Here is a 14,806-nt window from a genome sequence, read left to right as displayed (position 1 = left end):
AAAATAGAAATCTATTCTCTTACACTTCTGGAGGCTCGAAGTCTAAGGTACTGTCAGTGTCTACACCCTCTGAAAGAGACTCCTTCCTTGTATCTTCCAGGTACAGTAGTTTGTTGGCAACCTTTGGTGTCCCTGCCTGTTCCATAACTTCAGTCACTACCTCATTACCACGTGGCCTTCCCCCATGGCTCCGTGTCCTCATATGACCATTTCTTCACAAAGACTCTACTTGCATTGGATGTGGGGTCCACGCTACTCAACATGACCTCATCTTCACTAACTACACCTGCACCAACTCTATTTCCAAATAAGGTCTCATTCTGAGGTCCTGAGGGTTGGGCCTTTTCAGAGCATCTTTTGCTGGGGTGTGTGTGAGGGTGGGACACACAGTGAAATCCAAAACACGTTCTTGAGGGGACCAACAATCTTTACAGCAGACACAGAAAGAAGTCTTCTCTGAAATTCCCTTATCTCACTAGAGCAGGGCCTCTAGAGAATTCAGATGCCAAAGAACCCCCCTCTGAGGGACTTTCCAAACAGGGAAGGGACCGACCTTTGACACCATCATATTCCAATAAAATGGTGTAAACAGGATTTATCAGAACCCTCCATACTTTCCCAATGAGGCCCCAAACCTCCCAGTTTTTATTAAGCTGGGGTATTAGCAGTAGTACTGATGTCAAAGGTCAGTCAAAGACACCTCTTCCCCGAGCCCCCACACTGACACGAATAGACATGACCCCTCCACCTGCTAAGCCACTTATTGTCCACTCACCCGTGTGCCACTAATCATTAGGCACCAGTTGGCAGAGGAAAAATTATCCTCCCAATGCTGTAAAGATAAAGAAAGCAGAGTGGGGCCAGGGTGACAAAGGAGACACCTGGGCAGACACTTGGGTTACTTGTCTGTAAAGATATAGACTCACTTATGCTCTGAACTTGGTGCCCAGACTTGTAATTCATCATGGGTTCCTCAGGTTAGAAAAATCCCATCCTGGTGAAACTACGTGGAGGCTAAGCTACAGAAATCTAACCATCTCAAGGTTAGAGAATGAAGTCTCTGCAGACACTGTGCTTGTCCCCCACTGGCTGGGCGATCAGGTCAAGAACAAGTATTGAAATACGGAGTTCACAGTATTGATTCTTCCCAACATCTCAGATGACTTATCGATCACGTTTTGCTCTACAACAAACCATCCTGTAGCTCACAGGGTTAAAAGCAACGCATTTTTATTACTACCCATGGAGCTCTGGGGCAACGGGGAATTCCGCTGTTGTCTGCTGGGCTCACTGTGGTCGGGCGTGGGGCTGGTGAGTTGGGAGGGTGGCGGTTCTGCTGAAAGTGGCTGGACTTGCTGATGTGTCCAGAGGTCAGCTGTCAGTGGGCTGACAGAGTGGTCCATTCGTTACCATTGTTGAACCTACATGGACACAAAATCAATAGTTTACATCAGCTTCCCTCTTGATGTTGCATATTCTATGAGTTTGGACAAATTTATAAGGCCATGTCCCCATTATTATAGTATTATATAGAGGAGTTTTATGACCTTAAGAATTCGCTGGGTCCTATTTGTCCCTCCTTCTGATCCTTGGCAACCAGTGTCTTTTCTCACTGACCCCATAGTTATGCCATTTCCAGAATGTCATATACTTGGACTCATACAGTATGTAGGCTTTTTAGATTGGGTTTGTTTCCTTAGTAATATGCATTTAGGTTTTCTTCATGCTTTCAATGGCTCATTCCTTTTTAGTGCTGAATAATATTTCATTGTCTGGATGGGACAAAGTTTATTTACCTCTTCAGCTACTGAAGGACATCCTGGCTGCTTTTAAGTTTTAGAAGTTACAAATAAAGATGCTAAAAGCATCTGTGTATATGTTTCTCTGTGGATATAAATTTCCAGCTCTCTCTTTTTTTTCCAAAGATTGATTGATTTATTTATTTATTTATTTATTTATTTATTTATTTGACAGCGAAAGGGGGAGAGAGAGAGCACAAGCAGGTGAGCGAGAGAGGGGTAAGCAGACTGCTGCTGAGCAGGAAGCCTAACTCGGGGCTCGGTCCCAGGACTCCAGGATCATGACCTGAGCTGAAGGCAGACGCTTAAAGACTGAGCAGCCCCTCCAGTCCGTAAATATTTTAAAACCGCAGAATGGAGGGGAGAGCCACAGTGTGCCATACACTTGCTTCTACGTACATTTCTCTTGGCACTAAATGTGATCAGGGAATTTTGTAATGGGCCCTGCGCATCACAGGGACTCACGGAATGAGACGCCACCTCTTAGGTGACCCAGATGCCTGCATGTGTGTAGGTGACGAGTGACAGGGACGCTCTGGGAACAGCTGGAGGGAATCCTTTCACCAGAATTTGCATGTTTTATAGAAGCCTGAGGTTGGCAGGGAAGCATCCTTTAACGAAATGTAGGACCAAGAAATCCAGGAGGGGCAGCGACGTTACAGAGAACCTTGTAGGAGTGAGGCCAGGCTGCACATTTACATTTTAATGATGTCAGCTCCCTGGCTCACAGTCCTGCCTTATACTCCGCAGGCCCATTTCTTATTAATATTCACATTTTTTATTCCCACTTCCCAGTGCTCTTCGATTTGGAACGTTTCCTTAGAAACATCTTAATATAGATGAAAGTACGGAGCCTATTGTAAAAATCATCCTTTTGCTTACCACCTAGAATTAGTTGCCTTAGACCGTTCTTTTTTATTTTATTGATTTGTCTTAGTTTGTTGTTTTATTAAGAGAATGCGTTATAATAAATACACTTTAAAATGCTTTTTGAGGGCCACCTGGGTGGCTCAGTCGGCATCTGCCTTCAGCTCAGGTCATGACCCCGTGTCCTGGGATGGAGTCCAGCATCCGACGCCCTACTTAGTGGGGCACCTGCTTCTCCCTACGCTTCTCCTGCTGGTGTTCTCTCACTCTCTCTGACAAATAAATAGACACAACATGTAGAAAAAAATAAAATGTTTTTGGTTTTGTCTGCCATCTGATTTCTCTCCCTAGGGAGAAAAGTTAGCATCATAAATTTGATAGGTGTCCTTTCTCTCTCCACACATCAGCACACACACACACACACACACACACACACCCGTGCACTCATGTACACACATACATGCACGAATGAATGTGTATGTGTACCTGTTCATAGTATGCCTTTTTCTCTTCTTGAACGAATGAAACGTCAAGGACCGTTCCCAGACAGAGGCAAGGGTCGTAGCTAGAGGGTGATACAGCCGTCACAGGTAGACAGGGTGATGGGAAGACACTTTTGGAAGGAAGATACTGGGCCCTGTCTTTGAGGTTGTAATGCATCTCAGGATTCAGCAGGTAATGATCTATGTAAACTGCACATGTCTAAGTCTGGGAAAGAGGCTTGTCACCTGAGCTTCAAGGCTGGAAACAAAAGAATGAGTGATTATGAAAATCACTGGGAGGAATGAGAACAGCAATGGAAATTTCCTGAAGCTCAAAAATGATTATACCAGATGCCTACGGCAAATCAAGTGTGAACAGGAAAGGATGAGAAGCATTCCTAATAAAAAGGAATATACTATCATTAATATGATATGACAGGACATGACATAACATAATAAAAAGGAATCTTTTAGTTAAAGGATGACCCTAACTCAGCCAATAATCAACATACAACGCAAGTATGAGGGTCGATATTGAATAGGGATATGATATGATATGATACGGTACATAACTGCCATTACTTACAGAGAACACAATGTTCTATGAGAAATAACTGAGAAAGAACCAATTCCACAATTCTATAGCTTTTCAGTAACTCGAGAGTAACAAATTAGAAAAATGGGCCATGGGACAAATGGTTCATACTTAAAATAACAACAAAGAACCTAAAGTACCTAGGAATTAACTTGTTTTGAAGATCGTCTGGAGAAATGACAAAACTACACTGGAAGACCCATCATTGGATTTAAATCAATGTAGAAACACATCATACACTTGTTTTGGAAATTCAGTGCTTTTCTCAAACTGATACAGACCATTTTCATGGCCCTTAAAAACTGGTTAGAAGCTAGGTGGAAAAAGAAATGCAGACATACTTAAAAAAACTCTTATCAAAGAAAATAATGAGGCAAATAAATTTGCTTTTCCAACAGAAAAATATACTAGGAAGCAATTATACTTGAAGCAGTAGTTATTGGCTGCAGACGAGTACATCACGGTTCCAGAACGGAGTGTGTGGAGACGTATTTAGTTTATCATTTAATTGATACTGAAATTAGTGCGGGAGGCAGATGAATGATTTAATAAATGATGCCGGAGGAACTAAATGTACAGCTGCCTAAGGAAGACACAACTGGGTCCCTACCTTAAACTACCCTTACGTATATTTTTAAAGATCTCAAGTCTTCACAAATATGACAAAATCTCAACAGAAATACAAACTCTGTGAGCGGATCATTTATTGAAGACTATAAATACCAACTAAACACATGCAAAGATAACTTATAAGAGAATAAATTTTAAAACAGAAATTAGTTAATTTTGGCCTATTAGAATGGCAAGAAATTGCACTATTTTCTAAAATTGGTGAGAGGCTTGATAAAGAGCATTCTCATACATTGTGGGTGAGGATATACAATGGCAACATTTTTTAAGATGCTACTTGTCTCTCTCTCTCTCTCTACATATATATATATATGTATGTATGTATATATATACATATATGTGTATATGTGTATATAATATATGGTAAATGAACACATACACATTTTACATATAAAACTGTTTATTAATGAACTTTTTTTTTACATATGTATTAAATGTGATATATGTAGGTATACAAAACTTTAGTCCCAACCACTCTACTTTTGGAACTATACCTTAAAGAATATTCACACATGCATATAGATACATTTGAACAAAGGGACTCTTTCATTGTATAATGAAATTATACAATGTGTGTCCAGATTATACAATTTGTGTTTACAAATACGCACTTATTCAAACACAGAGACAGCGTCAACAAGCTCCTCCTGAATTGTATACACAAATTGTATATACAAATTATACAACTTCTGTTCAGATTCAGTGTGTTGAGCAAAAATACCATACAGAGAAAAATTGACTTCTAAAAACTATTGGGGACAACCAGTGATCCTTGCTCTATCTTCATCAGGAAGAGATAGCCCTAAATACCAAGCCCCCGTGTTTCTCCGAGCTCATTCGTTTAGGGTATGCTATCATGAGGTAGGTACTGTCCTTCAACATCAACTCACACTGAGGAGAAACAAGCCCGGGACATCTGTCCTTGACCCCTGGCAGAGGGCTCTCCCAGCAGACTGAAGCTCAAAGTCTTGGTGTGTAGAAGTTCCTGGTGAAGCTTTAGACTTCAGCTCTCCAGCTGAGGAGCCCATCCCACATCATTGCAAACATGATCACGATACAACGTGGGTGTCACTGCTGCAACCCCTTCTAAGGCGTGGCCAGGAGCTGCACGTCACCCTGGGGCATGAGAACTGGGGTTATCATCCCAAGCTTTTCTCCAAAGATTCCATTTATATTGGCCTTGTGCTTTGCAAGCCCCTGCGGGTGTCCAGGCTCCTCCTTCAACCTGCATGCATTGGGGTGAGACGGCCCAGCTGTGCGACACACCCGCAGACTCCCAGATTCAGGAGGAGCTTGTTGACACCGTCTCTGTGTTCGAATAAGTGCGTGCCTTTAGCAAGTGGGACTGGTAACCAGGATTTCCCCAGGTTCTTCTGTTTCTCCATTGTTGCCCTCCCCTCCTTTGGCTGAGGGCAGAGAGCTACAATAAAATGAGCTGAAGGCACATTTATGATGAACCTCCACTATTCTAGTATGCTCACCAAAGCCCAACTTGCAATTTAAAAATTTTCCAATGATCTAAAGGTCTACCCATCCGTAGAATGCACTCAAGTCCCATTAAATACATACTATGAAACACTGATGCTGTCATTAAAAGAGAGTGGTAGTCAGGATGTGATTTGGTATGGTTTCTAAGACACAATGTCATGTATTAAAAAAAAAAAAAAAAAAGCAGACCTTAGAAAGAAATGTATAGTGTAACCCATCTGTGTTTAAACACATTCCGCGTACATCATATTACAACCATATTTGCAGAAGGCACTGGGAGGAGTATCATTCCCTGGGAGCGGTGTGACCTGGGAGAAAGTACTGCACCTGGGTTGTTTTGCATTGTTTGCCTCTTTTAATTAGAATACACGCAAGCATTCACTACCTAAACATTTGCATAAATAAGTGGAAACTAAGCAGAACAGTTTTAAAGAATACATGGGCTCAGAGCCAAGTTTCAAAGGAAATGAAAACAAAAAGAACAGCTTGAAAATAAGAATACAACACTGAAAAGTACACTTCATGTGCATAAAGCAATGCTGAGGAGGAATTTATAGCAATATGTGGTTCTATTAGGGAAAAAAAAAAAACAAAGTGATAATCTTGGTTCCTACCTCAATAAACTAAAAACAAAAGAAAGCCAAGTTAGCAAACGTAAAGATATACTAAAGACAAAAGCAGAAATTAATGAAATTAAAAATACAATATAGGGAGAAAAAAAACAACGAAACAAGAAGCTATTTTTTTAAAAATCAATAAACTGGTAAACCTCTAGCAAGACTGACAAACACCCAAAGAGCAGAAATACGTTATCATTATCAGGAATGAAATAGAGAATATCACCACAGATTCTGCATTTGAAAGGGTAAGAAGAGGACGATATGGCCAAATCGACACTTATATGCTGCAGTTTAAAAGAAATAAACCAATGCCTCGAAATACCACGAATTCCAAAATCCAACCAAGTTGAAATACAGAACCTAAATAGTCTTATAACCATATAAGGCATTGAAATTATAGCATAAAGCGCTGCTCCCCCCAAAAATCTCTAGCCCCCGGGGGCTTCATTGGAGAATTAGACTAAATATCTCAAGAAGAATTAACACCAGATCTGCATAATCTATTCCGCAAAATGGAAGAAGCTGCTCTTCCCAACTGACGTTATGAAGTTGGAATGACCAGCACCAAAACCAGATGAAGACAGAGAGAGAGAGAGCAATTATATACCACAACCAAGGAAGATTTGTTCTAGCTGCACAAGACTGGGCCCACCTTTGAAAACCAATCAATGTAGCCTACCACATTAACAGACTAAAGAAGAAAAATCCTATCATTACATCCACTGACAAACCAAAAACATTTGACAAAATCCAACACTCATTCGTGACAAAGATTCTCAGCAGGTTACCAACAGAGAAACTGACTCAACTCGATAAGACCATCTACAAAACCCTCGTAGCTAGCTAGCATCATACTTAATGGTGAAAAACTACATGCTTTCCCCATGGTAGCAAGAACAAGGTAGAAGGCCACGCACATCACTATTATCCAATACTACTGGAAGATCTAGTCATTACAGTCAAGCATTCATATTCCAAGGAAGAAGTAAAACTGACCTTATTTTCAATTGGCATCATTGTTTATATATATATATATATATATATATATATATATATATATATATATATATAAACAATGATGCCAATTGAAAATAAGGTCAGTTTTACTTCTTCCTTGGAATATGAATGCTTGACTGTATATGTAAGTATGTGTATACACACACACACACAAATATATGTGTGTGTGTGTGTGTGTGTGTATATATATATATAAAATCTTGAGGAATCTATTAAAAGAAGCACACATCTAGAGCTAAAAAATCAATCTCATTTTTATATACTAATATGCCAGTATACTAATATACTAATAATGTGAAACTTATTTTAATAACATTGTATTATGTGTAATTCAAAGGTGCAATACTTAGGCATGCACATAGCAAGGCCTGGAAGCATCTGTCCCCTGGAAATGACAAAATGGAGAGAAATACGATGTTGATGGGTTAGAAAAATCCATACAGTCAAGGTACCAGTTTTTCCAAAATTGATCTATGAGTTTAATGCAATTCTATCAAAATTCCAGCAAGGAATTTCTGACAGACATGGACAAGCTCATTCTATAATTTATAGGGAAAGGGACAGGCCCTAAAATGACGAAAACAATCTTCAAAATAAAGAGCGGTGTGGGGATAACACCAGGAGGATTAAGGCTTGCTGTATGACCACGGTAATTAAGACAGTGTGGTGTCGATGGAAAGATAGACACATGCCGATGGAGCAGAACATAGAATCTGGACATAGGTTCAAACAAACATGCTCACTGTTTTCTGACAATGGGAAAAAATCTTTTCAATGTTAGAAATATGGTCTTTCCAATCCACGGAGCTGGGTCCATTGGATATTCGTTTGCAAAAGAAAGAATCACAACCCGATCTGTAGACAATATGTAAAGAGGAACTGAAATGAAGCATGTGCTTAAATATCAAACATGAAAGTGTAAATTTTTATTTTTTAAGTGTAGAAAATCTTTGGGATATTGAGTTAGGCAATGAGTTCTTAGACTTGACACACACACTTAGAAAATCCATTGGCAGAAAAGTTAATACATTGAAGCTCACCAAGTGTAAAGGTCTGTGGTCAGCAAAAGCCCTTGTGAGAGGTCTGGCAAGACAAGCTATAGATTGAGAGAAACCGAACGTCGTGTTGCAAACCTCACATCTGACAGAGGACCAGGAACCAGAAGATCGAAACGACTCTCAAAACCCAGTGGAAAACACTCTGATCAATCCAGTTTGAGCACATACAAAGGACGCCGACATTTTACTAAACAGGATCCACAGATGGCAAATGAGCACGTGGCGAGATGTTCATGGTCACGAGCCACAAGGAATTGCAAATTAAAACCACAGCACGATGTCACTGCACAGCTCCCAGAATGGGTAAAATAAATAATTCGAGCACCACCAAATGGTGCCTAGAAGGACGAGAAACTGGACCATTCACACATGGAAGAGCCACTCTGGAAGCAGGTTGGCAATTTCTTATAAAATGAAACGTGCATTTATCACCAGCCAGCGGTTGCATTCTTGGGTGTTTAATCCCAGACACCTGGAAACGTACGCTCACAAAAAAAGTTTATATGCGAATGGTCAGAGCACTTCTATTTGTAACAGCCCAACTGAGAAGCCCCCAAACATTGTTCACCAGATGGACGGTCCATCAGACGGTCACACGTTCCTGTTGAGGGATGTCACTCAACAATTAGAAGGAACAGGCTGTTGATCCACACAACAAGCAGGATGGCTCTTCAGGGGGGGAGAGTGCGTGAAAAAACCACTTTAGAAAGACTTCTTATGGTAGGTTTCCTTTCTATCACAATTTTGGGATAAAATTACTTGATGTGTGTGTTGATGTGGTTATAAAAGAGCCACACAAACGATGCTCACGGTGATGGAAGAGCTTGGGTTGTGACTCTCCATGGCGGTTACATGAACAGACTTTTATGATATTAAGGAAAGATAATAATGTCTGCTCGACCCTCACATAAGTACCTGTACAATCTGTTCCACTTTGCCCCTAGGTAACAAATGTAACGCATCGAAACCCTTGAGTCTCGCTGTTTTTGGATCAGGAGATTTTTAGATCATCTAAAGGTACGAGGGAGCAGGTAACATTCGCTGAGTCTCACCCACTGTGAAGGCTGGGCCGGCACCAGAAACAAAACACAATGGTATTTTGGCACAAAATGTACAGACATTCTCACTAAGGGCAATTAATAAACAATAAACTGTCTCATGTAAGTTCATCATGCTTTTTCTGCCCAGAATTTTGGTTTTCATACTGCTGAGATTTCAGAACTGACAAAAAACCATGATGGACCCGTGTCCCTAGTTTCCACCGGCGGGACAGGAGCGAGAACATTTGGGAAGCCAGGGACGATGGGCATCCGCAGCCGGGGACAGGCAGCAGGCTCGGCACGACCAATGGGATCAAAGCGGAAGAGAAACACACAGTGTGACTCTCCCAAAGACGTGTTTACTTCTGGGTTCCCACCAAGGTTTCCCGCTGAACGGCCTCAGTTCATCTGAGAAAAGGAAGGCGGATTCATGCAAAAAGCTTTCAAGCATTACCCAACCATGGTCTTTGAGAACACAACATCATCGTGCAGTGACAAGTTCAGCAAACCTTCCTCCAGGGGATACGCGTAAGAAATCAATCCCACAGGGAAGGGTTCTGGCCCCACCATTGCAGGATTTTAGCACAGGGAAAAGGACCCTTGCATGGCTGGTGCTGGTCCTGGACCAGAGGGTCTGCACTCAACCCCAGCACCGACCAGAAGCTCACAGGAAGGAAGCTGCAGCCTCACCCTGTCATCTACCTGCTGTGACTGTCCCCCAAGAATGCTACACCAGCTTTACCCTGCTCTCCATCTGCACACAAGTTCTTTTTCTTGTTTGCCTCCCACCCAGAGCCAGGCCCTGGAGGGGATCCTGGAAATCCTGGTGCATAGAACTGTGTTGTCTCCTTTCTGCCACTGAGTCAGCCTCTCTTTTTTCTAACAAAGTTGCAAATGTGCAAAAGTCATCATTATGCATAAAACACTCAGCAGCCGTCTATGACCTCCTTCTCCCTGGACCTGCCATGTTGTGTTTTTATAATGGGCATGACTGTGCGAATAGAGTGTCCCAAGCTCTTGTGGGACCACATGTCTGCGCATGAAAGAGGTGTTGTCACAGACAGATGACCAACGCCCTCTCTCCCCCATGTGGACAGGGCTGCCTACTGCCCCCAAGCCACATGTTTTAAGAGACCGAAGAGGTCTTCGAAACTCGAATGAACCTGGGAAGGTTTACAGAAACTGAACTTTTCCTGACACACCAACCACAGAGCAATTAATATTCAAGAAATAGAATGCTTTGCATAATCCCAATGAGATGTCACAATATTTACTCTAGCGCTGTCCTGGTTATGCTTTTCAACTCAAAATTGGTCAGCCTCCCTTTACAGTATGATATTATTCTTATAGTGTTGGAAATTCTATTTCATGGTGCTCTCTAAATTATTAAGATTCTCTACGGGTCGCTATCCTTGGACTGCTTGTCTTGCTTCTGCATTCTCCATGTTTTGTTTCGGAAAGCATCTAGAAAAACATGGATATAGATTTAAAAAAAAAAGGAGCATGTGGGAAATAATCACTGTGTTAAAGGGATGAAATCCAAGAGTCATCTTCCAAATTTTTCTTCATTTTCGTAGTGTTTATCCATTCCAGAAGAATAAAGATATTTATGTTATATTTGCATTAGGCAAGAAAGTGAAAAAAAAAATGCTCTGGTTCAAAAACAAGACACGTTCTCTGTCAGCACTCTCACTAATCATGTGTCCTTTGTTTTTCCTGAGAGAATTGCTGAATGGAAAAAGAATCCCCCGCAGACCATTAGCCAACAAAAGCAATCTTCCTCTTAAAAATCTCTAATACATCAGTGTGTATTGTCTCTGCACAGATGCCAGTTCTCCCCAATTTATCAACGGTCTTGGACAAAGAACTAATGTATTGAATTAAGAGAACCGTACTAATACGCCTTTCCTTGCTGAGTTTGGAGCCAATTGAAATATGGAACACAAAAGAGAGATGCCTTGAGATCAAAACATCATGGCTCGCAACAGGCATAATGTTCAACAGAGAGCCTGGCTTTCTGTCTTCAGACAACTGGGCTCAGGCAAACGCACTCGATTCTAAGCACAGATGGAGAATGCAGCCCTTGCCCCAGTAGAAAAGGAGAAAACAGTGGACGCTAAGAGACAGGGAACCCACGGGGGGTCCTGAACCATGGGCACACCCCAACTCACTGTTCAGATTCATCCTCTTCCTCCCTAGAGAGAGAAAGTGGGGCAAAGTGGGGCTCAGTGGAAACCCACTCCCTCTAGGAGCAACATGAGAAAAGAAAATTTGTGGTGTCCTACGTAGGCACAAAGGCACAAGAAGAACTCAGTCAGAATCTACCTGTGATGCGTGCTCGACCCTACAGCCCCTTCCTTCAGTTTACACGTCCAGCTCCCCAGCAAACTCACCCACTCTGTGTGTCCCCAACTCTGTCAACGCCGTGCCGGTGCCAGCTGTCCTCTCTCCTTTGATCTTCGCAGGAGCATCTGCCCACCGAGCTTATCCACCGTGGAGACTGAAGAGCTGCTCGAAAAACGAGGTGGTGTAAGTCCTCAGGGCAGGATTCTTCCATGGCTGTCAGTTACCCTCTAAGTAAAATCCAAATCCCGTATTCTGGTTCCTTCATAGCCTTCCTCTCTGTGAATTGGTACCTGACTTCTCTTCAGTCTTTTTTACACACACACCCCTTTTACCATGATACATAAGAGACACCAACTTCTTATCTCCCCTAAACAAGCCAAGCTCATCCCTGTCTTGGGGTCTTCATATGAGCTCTCCTCTTGTGCTGGACGGCCTCCCAGGTAGAACGACCCTCTTAGCCATTCACGTCTTATCATGAATAACAGTTCCTTAGAGAGGTCTTACTTGACCACCAAATCAAACACAAGATCTCTAACATACTACTTTATTTTATTTTATTATTTTTTAAGTCTTTATGGTTTTGAGCTAGGGAGAGAGAAAGCACAAGAATGGGGAGGGACAGAAGGAGAGGTACAGGAGAGTCTTAAGAAGGAAACTGTGCTAAGCATGGAGCCTGCTGTAGGGCTCGATCTCAGGACCCTGAGATCACAGTCTGGACTGAAACCAAGAGTTGATGCTTCACCGAATGCACCCGCAGATGCCCCAGACACTAGCCTGTTTTAACACATTGCACACTTAGAGCTAGCTGAGGATTTCTTTGTTCGTTTTTCTTCTTTACTCTAATTAAATACAAGTTCTGTAAGAGCAGGAAGACTTTCGTATTTTGTCCTTCGGCGAATCCCGTAGTTCCTAGAACAATGCCAGGCACAGGGCAGATGCTCACAGTTTAACAAATGGAGAACCTGAGTACCTTTGCTTCCACCTTGACCTGCACCAAGCAGGTGGATACGGTGGGAGCACTTGCCCCCTGATTAGGTTTAAACCTCTGGGGAATTAGAGTAAAGGAAACTGAGAGAGGGGTGTAAGAAGTATTCCAAATGTCCTAAATACTTGATCAAGAAGCCAGAGAGCAAGGAGAAAGCAAGAGGCTAAGAATGGGTAGAGCTTTAAATTTGACTTTGAATAACAGAATCAGCCTCGTTGACTTAAATATCCAGTGTATATTGTAGACAGCTTAGGCCGGCACTGTTCTGTGAATTGAGGCTGTGCTCAGACTACGGTGGTGTCATTCCCGCTCTGTCACAATGGCTGAAAGTATGTTTTAGTGATGTGTCCATCCAGGAAGCGCGATCCAAATTGGAGAAGGTAGCGGCCCCCGTGCTCTAGCCGTGATGTCCCTGCGCTCTCTCACATTCTGACGAGAGATCAGCCCAGCGGTTAGCTAAGCATCGTTTTTCTTTTTCATGGGACTGAACTTTTAGTTATGATGGATTCCTTTTCATTCCCGGGAGCAACGAGATGTCCTCTCTCCGTGGCACAGCGGATGAGAAACGGTACCTCCCTTCTCCCCAGATGGAGATGTGCAGTTCCTCGCAGCACCGCCCCCTCCAGCGACAGGATCCTAGATCTAGCACAACAGCAAGCATGAGCAGACTCTGAGAGGCGCGGAGGAGAAGGTAGAAGCTGAGGAATTTCTGGCCATAAGGAAGAGCACGGTGGTGAGTTCCCGCAGCTTCTGCATTTCCTTCCGTGGGTCCAGGTACGGTTCTGGAGAAACTCCTGACCTGGAGCCACCAAAAGCCATAGACAATAAAGCTCCCAAACACTCTGTTCACCCCATTTTTAACTCAAGGACCAAAAAGAGCATGGTCTAGCAACAGAACACTTGTCTGCAGTGCCCACCTGATGGCAGCTGGAAAACCCCATAGCTGCATGCTTTCAGAGAATGGATCTTTCACAACATTGACCCAGGTGGGGTTCCATGGAAGCAGGTGGTGGGCTGGCTCCTTGGCCAGGTGTCCGGTGGCGTCCGAAGATGGAGCAGGGAGCTGCTCCTCTGTCCTCGGGGCAGCAGAGACGGGTGGCGCTCGCTTTTCCACAGCAGGTGTTCGTCCTAAGATGAGCCCCCTCCCCACCGGCTGGCAGGGGGATTTATCAAGGCAACGGGAGGCAGGATTACTCCTCACTCGGACTCACCCCTCCTCCCTGGTGACATTAGGGACCAGTGGAGGACGGAGCCTCCACTCCTATCTGCTACTCCGGAGACTGAGGAGGTGGTCCAAGTTGGGGCTGGGATGTACTCCATTCTCCCCGACTGCTGGTGGGAGCAGAACCTCCCTGCACGCGGGGCAGGGACAAGACAGAAGGCCTGAGACAGGGTCCGCTTGCACGCCGGTTCTCCCCATCTGCTGAGCTTCCCCTCCAACCCTGAAGCAAAGAACCAGGATAGGAGGTGCCGGGCCAGCGGGGTCCTTGACTTCCTCTCCCGCTCGTCTTCGAGGTCAGGGGCCCAGTGAGGGAAGCGGACACCCACCCGCTGTCTGAATCAAGGCCGTGGAACTCAGTGTTCCTCTCCCGCTAGGTGCTTTCCACAAGGTTCCAGCAGGACGCTGAAAACACACCACCCGTCCCAGGACGGCACCCTAACCAGACTGACACTTAACACACTGGCTAATGCAATATAAAGTGTCTTAATTTAATGTCCAAAATGTGTAGCGAACAGTTATGGGAAATCTTAGCCAAGAAATGGAAACTGTGAAGAAGAAGGAAACAATGACAGAACAGAAAAATACAAGCACTGAAACAAAACCCAGGGGGATGGTCTCAGCAGTGGAGTAGAGATGACAGAGGGAGAGTGTGAGCGG

The 14,806-nt window shown here is 43.3% G+C and overlaps 1 long non-coding RNA gene across 1 annotated transcript; it reads right to left on the bottom strand.

The window, feature by feature from the left end:
• Window positions 1-1,228: 1,228 nt before the first annotated feature.
• LOC116571042 lies at window positions 1,229-14,576 on the bottom strand. Its single transcript, XR_004277664.1, has 5 exons — window positions 14,139-14,576; window positions 11,990-12,104; window positions 10,299-10,475; window positions 3,153-3,407; window positions 1,229-1,421 (listed from the first exon to the last, which is right to left on the bottom strand). It is a non-coding gene; the product is annotated as an uncharacterized LOC116571042 (long non-coding RNA).
• Between the last annotated feature and the right edge of the window lie 230 nt (window positions 14,577-14,806).

This window comes from Mustela erminea, chromosome 12, assembly GCF_009829155.1.
Source record: "Mustela erminea isolate mMusErm1 chromosome 12, mMusErm1.Pri, whole genome shotgun sequence".
NCBI lineage: Eukaryota > Metazoa > Chordata > Mammalia > Carnivora > Mustelidae > Mustela > Mustela erminea.
This window is presented reverse-complemented; position numbering and strand designations above follow the sequence as displayed.